Source organism: Oreochromis niloticus, linkage group LG22, assembly GCF_001858045.2.
Source record: "Oreochromis niloticus isolate F11D_XX linkage group LG22, O_niloticus_UMD_NMBU, whole genome shotgun sequence".
Classification (NCBI taxonomy): domain Eukaryota; kingdom Metazoa; phylum Chordata; class Actinopteri; order Cichliformes; family Cichlidae; genus Oreochromis; species Oreochromis niloticus.
The window spans coordinates 6782097-6798708 of NC_031985.2; positions in this window are offsets into that span (position 1 = coordinate 6782097).

The window sequence follows — 16612 nt, forward strand, 5'->3', positions numbered from 1 at the left end:
CTGTGTGGAACGCTTGGCAGGGACGATTCTTTTTTAGAATGCAGGTGTGAGTGGTGACACAAGGAAAGACAAAGATCAACACGCAAATTTGAAAGTACACTTAAAACAATGCAAGTTATTGCGTAAGTATCATTCAAAGAAGGACATTTATGTCCTTTTAAGATTAGATTCAGTTTATACCAAGTTCAACACTAAGGTCATGAGTGTTGCTGACTGAAACAGATAATTAGGGAATTTTAACAGGGAATTTTAATCTCTTTGCAGAGTGATCGTATTTTTGTCTTTTTATCTGTTGTGTTGACATGTGTCATCAATATTCTCTCATCTATGTAAGATTTAGTCATTAAATGTTAATAGTGTTTTAGTTGACAACAAAATAAAGGGCAAGTGTGATATGTTCAGGTTGCTCTGTGGTTAGAATCAGATTAAATATCAATGTTGATTATGTTTTTTTCTTATCAAGTTCCATTTAGCATTAAGTCAACATACAAAAATAAAGTAAACCGTATGACTGTGCCTAAGACATGTCAATCCATCATGTCCATTTCAGACTTTCAAATGGACATGCATGCATTCATCCTGCTGTAACCAGGTTTCTGCAAGGTAGAACAAAACAATACTTTTATTTCTTTTTATTTTAATATAAAAAATATTGGTAATTTATTAAACAAATTACTAACACAGACTTAAAAGAGATAGCCCTAATGTTAAATAGTCCAAACTTAACCCACTTAGTCTTTAGTGCACTTAAAAATGTGTTCTTTCTTTGTGAATATATCTTTTTGAAATAAACTGCAGAGAGGTGTGTAAGACTGCAACTCTGCATCGTGGTCCAAACTCTTTTTTATACATAGTCCCCCACTTTCAGAGGCTTAAAAGTAAATCGACAACCTAATATAATTTTAAATATGATTTTTTTTTTTTTTTTTTTTAGATATTTGGGTGAAGATCCTTTTTAGAAAAAAATAATAGGTTTTGTACAGAAAACAGGTAGAATGACCTGATGCAGTTTCATTTCTATGAGACTGATTTCAGGCAGAGATATTTTGTTGATGTTTTCCAATTGATCTCTTCCATCTTTATATTTGCTACATTTTCTGTTGTTGCCATGTTTACTTCTTCCATGGATTCATACTCCTTCTCTTTCCCCCATTCCATCTCTTCTGTTCTTCCCTTAGTGTTTCTCCTCCAGAAGACTCCCTCCTCTCCAGTCAGTTGCCACGCTACAGGTTTCTATCCTGACAAAGCCGAGATGCTCTGAAAAAATGATGGAAAGGAGCTTTATTAAGGCGTGGAACCTGAAGAAATCCTTCCCAACAATGATGAGACTTTTCAGATTATTGTTGATCTGAATGTTTCATCAGTCAAACCTGAAGACTGGATAAGATAAGACTTTGTGTTTCAGCTCTCTGATGGTAAGGACATAATCACTAGATTTAATAAACAGTGATAAGAACCAAATGGGGACAAAACAGTACGAAAGGTGAGGTTAAATCATTTTATTTATTTTGTTTGCTTTTACTATGGATTCCTGATAATGTGGTGTTTGAAATGTCTTATCCTGTTTTTGTTTGGACCTCAAGCAGAATCTGGAAAAAAAACTGGACTTCAGTAGTGTCTGTAATTATTTATTTTTCAGTCTAAGAAAAAACACACAAAGCTCCTGTATAGGGTTAAATGTCAGCAACAAAATTTTAGTGTGAATTTTAGCTCTGCTTAGCTTAAATATGTCATAGCATTTGAGACTGAGAAATTGTGCTATATTTATTACCCCTCACCATTATGGGATTTATATTATAGCTAGGAGAATACTACAGGATGAATGGATGTTCTTCTATTCTGCTTCATATTCACATTTTATCTGGCTTGTTTGTTTTGACTGAGCAGAGAGGCCCTTGGACGTGATGATCATTGCTGCTGTGGTTACCGATGTTGTTTCATCCTCCTTTGATTTTATGTTTGCAAAGAAGAAAGGTGACATTTTCAGATGATCTAAGCTAATAGGCCAATACTTGTTATTAGCTTATTAGCTTAAATATTTCTTACGTTTTTATTTCTAGAAAGAAAAACTGAACAAAGTAAGTAAACAATTTATCTTATTTCTTCTGTATTATTCACATTGCATTCAAAAGCAAGTTCAACAGCAGTGTGAATAAAAGTATGTTGTGGACTTAACAGCTTCTTGCAACATCTATGAAACCTCTGAGAGAGACTAGAACTAGAGACCCCATCAATAAATACAGCACCCTATGGACAAATATGCACACCCTGCAAACGCATTGTGGAGCATTTCATTATTTTTATTGATAATGGTTCTTTAATTTATGATATTTCTCTCCAGCATGTGGGTATTTAGTTTAGTTTTTTTCATTCAGTAACAGCAAACCTGAACCTGCTCTTACTGAATGATTTCTAAACCTTTTCTGAACTGTAGATTTATAGAGCTCCTTAATGAAATTATTTCAGTTGAATGTATTTATTTTATGAATAATAACTAATAGAATATTTGACTAGACTTCAGTCTGGGCTTTAGAGTTTCAGCCTTCCTGAAGGTCTTCAATACTATCCATTAACACTATCTGATCACCTGTATTATCTAGAAATACTGGCTGGTATTACAGGATCTGCTCTACATGTTCTTACCTGTCAAACAGGAACCTCATGCAGTGCTTTCAGTAAGGTCATTCAAAATACAGTGTATGTGACTAATGACATGTCAACTTTTACTCTCGGCAGAGGCGGATGCATCTTTCACCCTCTCATCCCTTATCTTTCATGCTTGGCTTGTATGTCCTTGTCAAGTCTCGTCTAACTCTAACCCTCAGACAGTCTCTCAGCCTTGTTCTCTAAAACCTAAAGAATTATGGATTTGATCAACTGGTCCATCAACGAAGTTGACACCCTACCGAGAAGCCTGGGCTCGGGACAGTCCGACTATCCTGCACGTCCTGCCACGTCCTTTTACATGTGAATATTCATGTGCCTTTTTTTTGTGCTGAGATGGGTTTTTTTTACTGTCCTCCGACTGGTTCCCAGTTAGGAGCCCAGTTCAAGTAGAGTTCTTTTTTTTTTCTCTTCATGTCCCTGATGTGTGTACTTTTACTGTTTTCTTTTTGGCACTGCCATGTCTGCAGCCTGTCCCCCCCCCCTCTGTGACACAAGCATTTCACTGCATGTTGTACTTGTATGACCGTGTATGTGACAAATAACATTTAAACTTCAACTTGATATGCAGATGAGTAAGCTTACTTCGTTGATTAAACAATATGCTTGAAAGGTGACTGTCAAAAAAAATTTCTTTCATGTTTCATTTAAAAACACATATTTTAAATTTCTGGCTGTCACTGATTTACATGGATTCACTTTTTTTTTTTATCATGACTGCTTTAAATGACTTCACTTGGCTTCATCCATACACCTACAGACTCCGCTTCTTCCTACATATTACAAAGCAGTGAGAAATTTAAACATCTTTCTCCAGTAGCTATTGCACAACACTGGTTACAAGTTGTGATTTTTAGCATGCTGCGGTCATTTCAAGGTCTTTTCTTGCTGGCCAGAAGAGATGGGCTATTAACCAAAAACACTCCCAAAATGATGAAACTAATTCAGATCAGACTGGCACTATCAATTGTGTTTTATAAATCTCTTTATATTCTTTTATTTTTTATTTTTTTGGTTTGCTGGAATTTTTTTTTTTTTTTTTTTGGTTCTGTAAAATCTTCAGTTCATCTGAACTCATCTCATTTATAGCCGTTCATCCGGTGGACACCTGAGAGAGAGAGACCAGATATGCAGATCCACAATAGTTGTGGATGGTTAAACAAAAACATGTGAATCCAGCTGCAATACCCTCCCTAAATATTTACTATAAAAATAATCCTCACGTTATAAAAAGAAGGGAAAATTGCCCTTATTATTGTTCCATGTGTCTATGGACCATATCCATTATGCTGCCAGCTACTGTGTAAAAGTTATGCAGCCTTGCATATGTTGGCATTATTTTCTTCTACTTCAGGTCTTTGCTTTTAAAGGAGGATGGTCCATCTGTTGACTAAATAAACAACTAAAGTAAAAGTGAAAGCGATCTCTTTGATCTCTACCACATCAAAGAGCATTTTTTCCCACTAGTTTGTGTTATTGTCTCTATTTTTTAACCTTCAAAATGCATTTGACCCTAAGGAGCAAAAATGTCACCTTCCCACAAACTGTTTTTTATAGTTTTTTTTTTTTTTTACAACTTTAAATGACTCATGGTTGTCTTTTTAAATACAAGAGCCTGAAGTATACATAGCAAATAGGAAATAGTGTCTCAGTTTATGTGGGACATCAAAATTTGGAGATGGACACGTTCGGTCATGTACCTTCAGATGAGCCAGAGTTGGACTCCAGTTGGTCTGTTTCTGCCTCTCAAGCCTCCTCCATGTTAGCCTCAGAGTCCTTGGAGGAGGATTAGGAGCCATCTCCACACTGAGAGTGCACAATAATTTCCAAAGCCTACTGAGAGCTGAGTCTTGCCATCTCCAAAACAACTGCTCCTGCTCTACTGGTCCTCACCATAACTGCATTGCAGCTGCATGAACTCACCGAGAGAGAAACAAAATAAAGCCCAATTTTGTTTTAGCTCTCACTGCTGATATATCTTTGAAGCTCTAAAAGGTGTCATTTATTATTATTGAAATATAGTTTATAATGCAGAGTGTGGTCTTCTAAGGGAAAAGACTTCTTTGACATCATACACACACCATGCGCGCAGAAACATTTCAGTAGCAAGGAAACCCTATTAAAAGTGTATAAAATAAAAAAATTCAAAGTGAGTGGTCCAGAATAAACTCTTAATATAAAGGATTGCAATAACTGACATTTTTTGTCTGTAGAATCAAATGTGTTGCTTTTGTGTACCTTAGCCATTTTAGTCTAATTTAAAGAACTAAGTCTAAATTCTTTAAAAAATGAATATCCTCTAAACAAGTGTTTCCCAAAGTTTCTTTGCTAGGCCTCCCTTGGTTCTTACAAGAAAATCTTTACATCCTCCAAACACACACACACACACACACACATATTTGTTTTCAAACCCCATGCAGTTTATTTCACACCTAAAACCTTCTGTAAACACTTAAACAAATAAAAGTAAACTGCAATAAATTACAGGTTGCAATAAAAAAGACTACTACATCTTCTAAATAACAGAAAAAAACATCGTTATGGTGTAATTATTTTATGTGTAGTTTTTTTTTCTTTTTGTGTCCATTATGCTAGCAGTGTCCAAGTACTCTTTTTTTTTTTTTTTTTTTTTTGTTTTTTGTTATTCATACCGCACCTTCAGCAATGGCTTGCCCCCCCCGTGACACAAGCATTTCACTGCATGTTGTACTTGTATGACCGTGTATGTGACAAATAACATTTAAACTTCAACTTGATATGCAGATGAGTAAGCTTACTTCGTTGATTAAACAATATGCTTGAAAGGTGACTGTCAAAAAAATTTTCTTTCATGTTTCATTTAAAAACACATATTTTAAATTTCTGGCTGTCACTGATTTACATGGATTCACTTTTTTTTTATCATGACTGCTTTAAATGACTTCACTTGGCTTCATCCATACACCTACAGACTCCGCTTCTTCCTACATATTACAAAGCAGTGAGAAATTTAAACATCTTTCTCCAGTAGCTATTGCACAACACTGGTTACAAGTTGTGATTTTTAGCATGCTGCGGTCATTTCAAGGTCTTTTCTTGCTGGCCAGAAGAGATGGGCTATTAACCAAAAACACTCCCAAAATGATGAAACTAATTCAGATCAGACTGGCACTATCAATTGTGTTTTATAAATCTCTTTATATTCTTTTATTTTTTATTTTTTTGGTTTGCTGGAATTTTTTTTTTTTTGGTTCTGTAAAATCTTCAGTTCATCTGAACTCATCTCATTTATAGCCCTTCATCCAGTGGACACCTGAGAGAGAGAGACCAGATATGCAGATCCACCATAGTTGTGGATGGTTAAACAAAAACATGTGAATCCAGCTGCAATACCCTCCCTAAATATTTACTATAAAAATAATCCTCACGTTATAAAAAGAAGGGAAAATTGCCCTTATTATTGTTCCATGTGTCTATGGACCATATCTATTATGCTGCCAGCTATTGTGTAAAAGTTATGCAGCCTTGCATATGTTGGCATTATTTTCTTCTACTTCAGGTCTTTGCTTTTAAAGGAGGATGGTCCATCTGTTGACTAAATAAACAACTAAAGTAAAAGTGAAAGCGATCTCTTTGATCTCTACCACATCAAAGAGCATTTTTTCCCACTAGTTTGTGTTATTGTCTCTATTTTTTAACCTTCAAAATGCATTTGACCCTAAGGAGCTGTCAATGGAAAATTGTACTTAGTAGTCAGTATAAGCTTTTAATGATATAAGTTTGCATATGATAGAATACTGTATGATGACCTTTTGATGACTTAGACTGTTGTCCACTACAAGACTGTTTTATAAATTCTTTCTCACAGCGATAATAGCTGAACAAGCAGGAAGAGGAAGAGCTGGACACTTTTATCTGCGCTCCCTAACAAGAAGAGAGGCCGCGTCCTTCTGAATCTCACAACACACACACATACACCTAAACCACTCTTATCTTCACTCCCTATGCACTAACTTTCCTCTGCCTATGAATAGACGTATTCACTGTTGTATTATTTTTGCATATAAATAAAGACAAGTGCAAGAACAGAGCGCGCATCACAGGGCCCCCACTCTGGTGTGAGCGTTCTGTGACCGCCCTTGCAAGTAAAGATCTACAGTGTGTGTCTCTTCACTCTTAGACTCTCAGCTGAAGAAGTGTCATTTAGAATAAATCTCTTGACATTTATTTTGGTCCTTCGAGCCGGATTCAGAAATATCAGAACTGTTATCTGTGACTCTGTTCCAGGATCTGGCATACTGTTTCCTGACGCCGTGGAGCCAGCACCGAAGTCTGTGCACAGCCCTCTTAGATGAGGCCGAAAGCCCTGGAACGTGTGAATTCGGGTCCAGGCCGGTGTTTTTAGTCTGGTCCACGGCGGCGGGATTCAGTCTGACGATCCGAATCACCAGTGAGACGTCTGAGAGGTGAGAAACACTACTTTGGTTAGGAATCGCCTTAATGAACCGAATTAGACCTAGGTTTTAGAGGTAGCCGTAATTACTTCGTAACAAATTGTAAAAGCGTGCAAATGTCTATGTGTGTGTATGTGTCTGGAAGTAAGTTGATTTTACAGCACAATACGCTGCTGAACTACTTCTATTTTATTTGTTTTCTTTGCTGAGGCTCACGTACTGGTGACAAATGAGAACGGTTGAGTTTTATCTCGTAAAACTGATACCGCTTCATTTTTTAGAAGTGAAGTAGAAGGGCGTATCAGCAACCACTCTGAAGTCAAGCGTGCCAGTGACAGCCCAGCAAAATCTTTGACAATGGGGAATAAACAAGCAAAATTAACACCTGATGAGGAATGTTTAGAAAAACAACAAACCGGAGCAGGAGTAATCCAAAAGAGAGGGAGAGGAATGCATAGGGGAAGAGCAAGAGGTAGAGACAGACCTAGATACACACCAAACAGTAATTATAGCACTACATGCTGGAAGTGTGGAAAAGAGGGACATTTTGCACGTGACTGTAAGAAACAAAGAAGACAGTGACTCAGAACAGGATAGTAGCTCAGGTGAAGAGAACAGTTCAGATTAGGAAGAACATAATAATCCCCCACCAAGTAAAAAATTAGAGATCCAAGTATAAGTTTAAAAAGGGCTGGATACAGACCCAACTGAATACATATAAATGCAAGAGGAATAAAGTTAAATAAAACAACTGTAATGTCTCAAATTGATAAAAGCAAGGATAACAACCTGTAAACTGGTATTAACAATGAAACATAGTTAGGATGAAGACCATGCCCAGAATGAATAGAATGAAAGAAAATACATAACTCACACAAACACATATTAAATGAAATAAAGAGATGCATAAGGTATATTAAGGTTGTGTCATTGTTCAGCCAAGGAAAATGTGTGAAAAGGAAAATGTCTCCAGCTTGGGAAAGGGTGAGACTGCAGCTCACCCTCAGCCCTTGGTGGACACAAATAAAATATAAATAAAATATTGTAATATACTATTGCTGTTATATAAAAAGATAATAACATTAATAATGAAATAATATTAATATGAAGAGGCACCTCAGTCAGCTATGATGTGAGGTGGATAATTGTTAGAAGTAATCTGCATCAAGCTTAAGGTTGCTCAAATTCAGTATAATGACATATGAAATGAAGAAAATAAAGAAAATATGTAAACTACTTAAGTGCATAGAGGCACTTGACCTGCTCGAAAACCTGTCATCCTAGATGAGACATTGCTGAAATATAGAGCACACCTATACTAACAAATAAAAACCCTGTATACAACAGCTAAAGCTACACAATTGAGAAGCTGAATTAAATATATGGTCACTGCTAAGCTGATGAGCAGGTTACACATTTTTTAGAGCAGGAGCTGCATAAGAACACATCAGAGGGAGGGAAACAGCTATTAAAGCTCAAACATGAAGCTGTCTGTGGGCTCAGTTTTTTGTTTTTTTTCCTCACGCTTCTGATTTGTCTTTGGCAGCAGCCTTTTTGCATCCTGACTCGTGTGTAAAGCGTTCAAGCCATCGGTAACTTGTTTTTTGTTTTGTTTTGTTTTTTGTTTTGTTGGGTTGAAAAATGAATAAATTTGTGATCATACTTGTGGATCACAGTAACACATAATGATTAGGCATATGATTTACTAATGCAGATGTAATAACTTTATTCTAAAATTCAAGGAGAACAAACAAGAACAACATCTTCAGTTGTGTCTTGTTGTTATTCTCTGTGTAGTGTGCTAAGTTTTGTTTTTGTTTCTTTTCTTTTTTGAAATGTTGCTTGAGTGATGAGCACTGTAACTTCTGTTCAGAGCCAGCTGAGAGCTGGGTTGTCTGTTTTGTTTTAGGTGACAAGCCAGAAAAGTTAAAACTTAGTTTCTTGTTTTGAAAAAGAAAAAAGGGAAAAAAGGGAGGTTTTGTGTTTCTCAGCCAAGAACAACTACAATTTAATTTTATGTTTTTGAGAAAGGAGAATTTATAACAATAATAATAATAATAATAAAACAAAGAGTGATGTTTTGCTTAAGTGTTGAAGCAGGCTAATACTGCAACATATAAATAAACTCCAATTATGGAGACCTGAAGTCACATGCTTAGGGCACACCCTCAGGTGAAGGCAGAAAGCTACTAAACAAAGAAAAGAAGCTATACAAAATGCGCCACAGCCACAAACTAAGCATTCATATTCTTTCTAACTCTTTGTGAGCCTGAGTTATGACCTTGGCTCCCTGTTTTTCTGCTTCCACCAAAGGTGGGGGGTGACGCTCCCGTTCAATGTGCTCTGTTCTCTTTACTATCACAAAGAGGGAAAAAAAAGAGAGAGACCCCTACTGTCTGAATACAATATTCTCTTCATAACTCGGCAGTATGAAATGTCATGAAACAGTGTAACTCACTCACAGTAAATCAGCAGTATAGGATACTACAAACCTATCTAATAGATCTAATGATTTTCACATTCTTTTAACTCAGAAGTGTGATGTGGCCTACAGCAGTATCATGATTCACTCATTTTGATTACAGGTATAATGTAATATATAACAGCATAATAATCTCACAACTGCTTCAAGCCTTTCTTAACACACGTGAGTGAAAGGCAACTGTTGAGAAAATGCTCTTTTGGGTGAGACAGGCCCAGAGGCCTTGCATGCAAGCTACTAATACACATACATGCAATGAAGAACAGCTTACACTACAGCACACACTATACATGCGCCTATATCTCTCATTAGTGTTAAAACAGGGAAAACTTAATAGTTTTGTTATCAAATGCTGAAGTTTATCCACTACTAACAAATAAACTCTCTGGGTTGCAGGACAACAACTTCAAAAAGAACGAGACTGGTATGACCAACCAGTGATGAAACAACAAATTTAGTGGTTAAGAGTCAAATGGTGAGATGTTTTCTGCTGATTGAATCATACAAGTGATTACTGAAGGAAGGAAAATTCCTTTTTTGTGCTTTTAAACGTGATCTTATGAATTTTAATATCTACCTGTGTTGTCCTGTCAACTTGGTGGGTTATGAGTTGATTATATTGTGAGGAAAAACAAAAAAGGGGGAGAGAAGGCTGACACAGGGCCTGGCCCGGTGTTTCTCCCCTCTCTGAATAACACAGCCAAAACAACATCATTTTCCTGTTCGTCTGTTTTTGTTTTGTTTTTTCTCTTTATGTTTAATTACAGGCTGCTTTGCCAGTCCTGAAAGCCGAAGCTGACCTGGACTCCTGCTCTCCCCTCTACCATCTCTGACCCTGACCCTGACCAAATGCTGCAGCAGCTGGACCCATAACAACAATCTAAAAATGTCAACAGTGCTACAGGAAAGCGATCTCATGCAGCAGAGACGGAGAGCGTTAAATCCAAGGCCCGTTTCACTACACGGGGGAGATTTCCAGACAGCTTCAGCTGACAGAGCTGTGACGAGACACCCATTAAGCCCGAATGAAAAGTAAGGCCGAGCAAAAGAATGCTGACCTTGATAACTCTGCATTAACACTGTGCAGGACAGTGACGGACCAACACGGATGATCGGGCAGCAGAAGAAAGGGCGTGCCAGAGACAGGAGGAGCAACTGAGGTCAAAAGGCACCTCAGAATGGACAAAACACAGAAGAAGATGCAGGTTTCACCTGCGGTGAGCATGGACACTGGAGAAAGGACTGCCCCAATTGGGGCCAGGACCAGGACAGACTGAACTATGAGCAGCAGCAGCAATGGTCGCAACCGGACTGAAAAGGAGGAGGGCAGGACCCCAGGGCACGCTTCAGGCCGTGGTTTACCCAAAACACCAGAACAGGAAAGTGATAAACACGCCAACATACACAAACATACACATCTACACACACTGACTCAGAATGAAGAGAAACACACACCTGAACAGACGTGCACTTGTTGATTGAGTGAGAAATGACACACACACACATCAGACAATGTACACTCATCAAACATGACTGATGCCCTGAACGCCTTGAGACAGATCCAGCAGGCCCAAAATCAGGCCTATGTAAATAATACAAGTGACTGCTAAAAAGACTACTACTGCCTTTTCACTGTGCAATACTTTTTGTTAAAAACCAACGGTGCAATAGACTTCAATACTTGAAATACTTGAAATACTTGAAATACTTGCAATTCCTTTGTATTCTTATTCTTATTTATTCTATTTATTCCTTTTTGTATTCTTACTTTTATTTTGTGTCTTTGTAACATGTATCCTGCCATGTCTAAAACTCATGATTAACCGTATAATTGTTTCCACTGTTGCTGCATACATAGCCGTGACAAATGATGATGATGATGACCCCGACCTGTTGAAACATGAAGACTTTGTGTGATTAATGATGGTGTGATAGAAACTGTACAACAAGATGTTACATACTGATATCTCACTTGAAAGTTATACTGACAACAGGAGGGAATGTCAATGGAAAATTGTACTTAGTAGTCAGTATAAGCTTTTAATGATATAAGTTTGCATATGATAGAATACTGTATGTTGACCTTTTGATGACTTAGACTGTTGTCCACTACAAGACTGTGTTATAAATTCTTTCTCACAGTGATAATAGCTGAACAAGCAGGAAGAGGAGAGCTGGACACTTTTATCTGCGCTCCCTAACAAGAAGAGAGGCTGCGTCCTTCTGAATCTCACAACACACACACATACACCTAAACCACTCTTATCTTCACTCCCTACGCACTAACTTTCCTCTGCCTATGAATAGACGTATTCACTGTTGTATTATTTTTGCATATAAATAAAGACAAGTGCAAGAACAGAGCGCGCATCACAGGGCCCCCACTCTGGTGTGAGCGTTCTGTGACCGCCCTTGCAAGTAAAGATCTACAGTGTGTGTCTCTTCACTCTTAGACTCTCAGCTGAAGAAGTGTCATTTAGAATAAATCTCTTGACAGGAGCAAAAATGTCACCTTCCCACAAACTGTTTTTTATAGGTTTTTTTTTTTTTACAACTTTAAATGACTCATGGTTGTCTTTTTAAATACAAGAGCCTGAAGTATACATAGCAAATAGGAAATAGTGTCTCAGTTTATGTGGGACATCAAAATTTGGAGATGGACACGTTCGGTCATCTAACTTCAGATGAGCCAGAGTTGGACTCCAGTTGGTCTGTTTCTGCCTCTCAAGCCTCCTCCATGTTAGCCTCAGAGTCCTCGGAGGAGGATTAGGAGCCATCTCCACACTGAGAGTGCACAATAATTTCCAAAGCCTACTGAGAGCTGAGTCTTGCCATCTCCAAAACAACTGCTCCTGCTCTACTGGTCCTCACCATAACTGCATTGCAGCTGCATAAACTCACCGAGAGAGAAACAAAATAAAGCCCAATTTTGTTTTAGCTCTCACTGCTGACATATCTTTGAAGCTCTAAAAGGTGTCATTTATTATTATTGAAATATAGTTTATAATGCAGAGTGTGGTCTTCTAAGGGAAAAGACTTCTTTGACATCGTACACACACCATGCGCGCAGAAACATTTCAGTAGCAAGGAAACCCTTGCAGTAAAAAGTGTATAAAATAAAAAAATTCAAAGTGAGTGGTCCAGAATAAACTCTTAATATAAAGGATTGCAGTAACTGACATTTTTTGTCTGTAGAATCAAATGTGTTGCTTTTGTGTACCTTAGCCATTTTAGTCTAATTTAAAGAACTAAGTCTAAATTCTTTAAAAAATGAATATCCTCTAAACAAGTGTTTCCCAAAGTTTCTTTGCTAGGCCTCCCTTGGTTCTTACAAGAAAATCTTTACATCCTCCAAACACACACACACACACACATATTTGTTTTCAAACCCCATGCAGTTTATTTCACACCTAAAACCTTCTGTAAACACTTAAACAAATAAAAGTAAACTGCAATAAATTACAGGTTGCAATAAAAAAGACTACTACAGCTTCTAAATAACAGAAAAAAACATCGTTATGGTGTAATTATTTTATGTGTAGTTTTTTTTTCTTTTTGTGTCCATTATGCTAGAAGTCCAAGTACTTTTTTTTTTTTTTTTTGTTATTCATACCGCACCCTCAGCAATGGGTTTCACCAATTGCCCTTATTAAACCAATGTTTAATGCCCTTAAAACCAATGTTTTCACCATACGATTAAAATCGTATGGTGAAAACATTTCTCTAGTTGAGTGAATCAACAACTATGGTGGCTTGTCTTCTTCTACACTCAAAAAACAGATTCAGGTCCTTCTTTCAAAGAACACATACAAATTTTGTTAGTTGTTCATAAATGTAATTAAAAAATACCAAATTAATTTGATTTTCTTTGTGTAAACTTAAATGTATTCTGAACCAGCAGTGGCTGATTCTGGACACAAAATGAATGAGTTTGTTGGGGTACTGGGGGTAGGGGGAGTACATTTTTGCACATGCGCATTTGTATACTCAAAGAAAAAAATTCATGTCCCTCTTTAAGCTGAAACATTTTTTTTAATCTCACTCAACGTAAATGTAGCACTCCAGCGTTACTGCAATTATTATTTGTGTGGTAAACATAAATTATTTTCTCTCAAAGCGGTCTTTGTTACAAGAACACAAAGTTATTGAGTTATACAACGGTCCACCCTCTTCGAAAATTTTGCGCTCTTTCAGGATCACCTAACGGAATGCAGCTGCTCTTGGCCGCTCTGTACTTTTTGGATAAAATTACACCTTCAGGTAAGGTAACATATTAATTGTTCATATAACCAATTGTGTATTTCCCTATGAGCTGAATGTAGAGTATTGCTATTTATCATAGAAGCAGTTGTTTTTTGAACTTTTGGTGGTGCTACCATTCTCTTCTCTGCTGGAATACTATTTTTTTGGGGGGGGGGACAAAATAGACAGGTCTTTTCAAAAGTGCCTTGTTTTAGAGGAGAAATTATGTAGCCACCGACTTTTAAGTACTCAGAGCTTGTGATAGCTTAGTAGCAGCTAGCCAGCCGCCATGAGCTCAATGAAAGATGATGTCCTAAGGCTAACTTCATTCTTACTGTTTTCTTTTTATAATCTAATAATGTGGCATTCTGTGTTTATTATTATATAAGGCCATATTCTAGTACAAATTATAGTTTTGAGGTGTCTTTAACTTTACTGAGGGTACTACCAAAAGTGAACCATGTGGCTGTAAGAGTAACTCCAGTCAGCACAATGTGCACTCCTGTGATGTTCAAAACTATTTATTATTAGAACTGATTTCTTCACTTTTCATTTGCTACCGCCTAGATTATCAGAAAATGCTGTGTCAGGGGGAAGCGTTGGAAGGAGAGGCCGATGATAGTCGCTGGGTTAGTAGGGGAGGGCACTGGAGAACCAGTGAACCCATATGGAAAAGAAATAGTAAAAACTCATAAAAGACTTGCATAAGATGTATAACATTCTTCTATTAAGACTTGAGCATACTGTGGGTATAAGAGGCACTGCCCTTAAGTGGTTTAAATCTTATCTCGCTGACAGGTCATTCTCGGTTAATTTGGTCAACTTCTCGTCTTCCTCGGTACCTGTATGCTGTGGTATGCCTCAAGGATCCTTATTAGGCCCTATTCTCTTCTCACTATATCTGCTCCCTCTTGGAGCAATTTTTGAGAAGTATAATATTGCCTTTCATTGCTATGCTGATGATATACAGATTTATTTTTAGACTACTGATGATCCTGCTATGTCTTTTCATTATTTTCATGAATGCATGAGGTTAAAGATTGGTTCAAGAATAATTCTCTTGTCCTGAACGAAAAGAAAACAGAGATCATGGTGTTCGATAGTAAAATCCCCCACGACCAATTGTGTGCTGCTCTGATGCCCTTTGCTAGCTCCCCTTCTCATTATGCCAGTAATTTGGGCATATTACTGAATAGCTCGTTTAAATTTGACAAGCAAGTGTCTGCCGTAGTGAGGTTTAGTTTTCATCAGCTGCGCCTCATTTCTAAGGCCAAGTGCTATATTCCGCATAATGACCTGGAAAAACTTATTCACGCATTCATGACTTCCAGGTTGGACTACTGCAACTCTCTTTACATTGACCTTTCCTCCCCCCTTCTCCTTAGATTGCAGACTGTCCAGAATGCGGAGGCACGCCTTTTGACGAGTAGCAGGAAATTTTCCTCCATCACTCCTGTTCTTGCTGGCTTGCACTGGCTGCTTGTCAGATACCTATATTCAATTTAAAATACTACTTTTCACTTACAAAATTATCAATAACTTGGCGCCGAGCTACCTCAATGAGCTTCTTAGGTTACACACTCCTGTCAGTGCACTTAGATCTGCTACCCAACTTCTTCTGGAGCAACCTCGTTCTCGGCTGAAGTCTCGGGGCGACCGTGCGCTTGCTGTAGCTGCCCCAGTCTTATGGAACAATCTTCCTGTTGCTATCCGGGCGTCTGACTCTATGCCATTGTTTAAATCACGGCTGAAGACTTATTTATTTAATGTTGCTTTTCCACCTAGCTAATATTTGGTGTGCATTGATACATTTTTATCCGTTATGCTTTGTTATCTACTTTTATGTATTATGATTGTCATGGTTTTATAATTGATACGTGCCAGGTCCTTTCTCCTTCCCTCCCATCTCCTTTTTCCTATTTTATTTTGTCAAGCACCTTGGTATACCCTTGGTTTTTTAGTTGCTCTATAAATAAAGTTTATTATTATTATTTTTATATGGTATTGTTTCTGTTTTTCAGACCTCCTCCACTGAGGATGAACAGTTGAGATCCATTGCAGCAACTGTCATGGGTATTTACACCACCACAAGAGAAGGCATTCAGCAGCCAGAGGATGTGGGAGTTGTCATTGAAGGTACTACAATTATGAACAACCTCGGTAGTGTCATCATGGCATTCATCGTCTTCTTTGAACTGATTTTTGCACTTGATTTAAGCTATCCAGATGACCACAAGTACACTTTGGAGTTTTGTCAGAAGATTTGAATGAATCTGGATGGCCAAATGCTCAGTGCAAAGATGCAACAAATAAAAATGAAGATATTTGCTTAGGCAAACAAGACTCCAGCACAAAAGTTGATTTTGGCCTTTTTATCTCTTTTTTTTTTTTTCAAACTGTGGCCTTTTTTAAAAAAACAAAAAACAAATGGAAGTTTTCTATTTTGGTCTGCTGTTCTGTTTGAACATTTTAGATGAACATCCTATTGTGAGTGATGTAACCTTTAATCTATACTAATATAGATGGATAAAAGGACTGTGGGATTTTAGCTCCAAAAAGTTTAATGGTTGTAACCAGCATTTTCTTTTTAATTGCTTTTGGGATTTTCAAAGACACAAAACAAATGTTGACAACTTTGGTGTCTTCCAGTGTTTTAAAGTTGGTGTTCCCGTTTTTACACGCTTGTAAAAGTTTGAATGTCATTGGTTTTAGAGAAGTAAAGTTGAGAGTTTTTTCTTATTAAAATACTTCCCCTTTGGTAACACAAAAATGTTCTTAATGAAAACCTTTT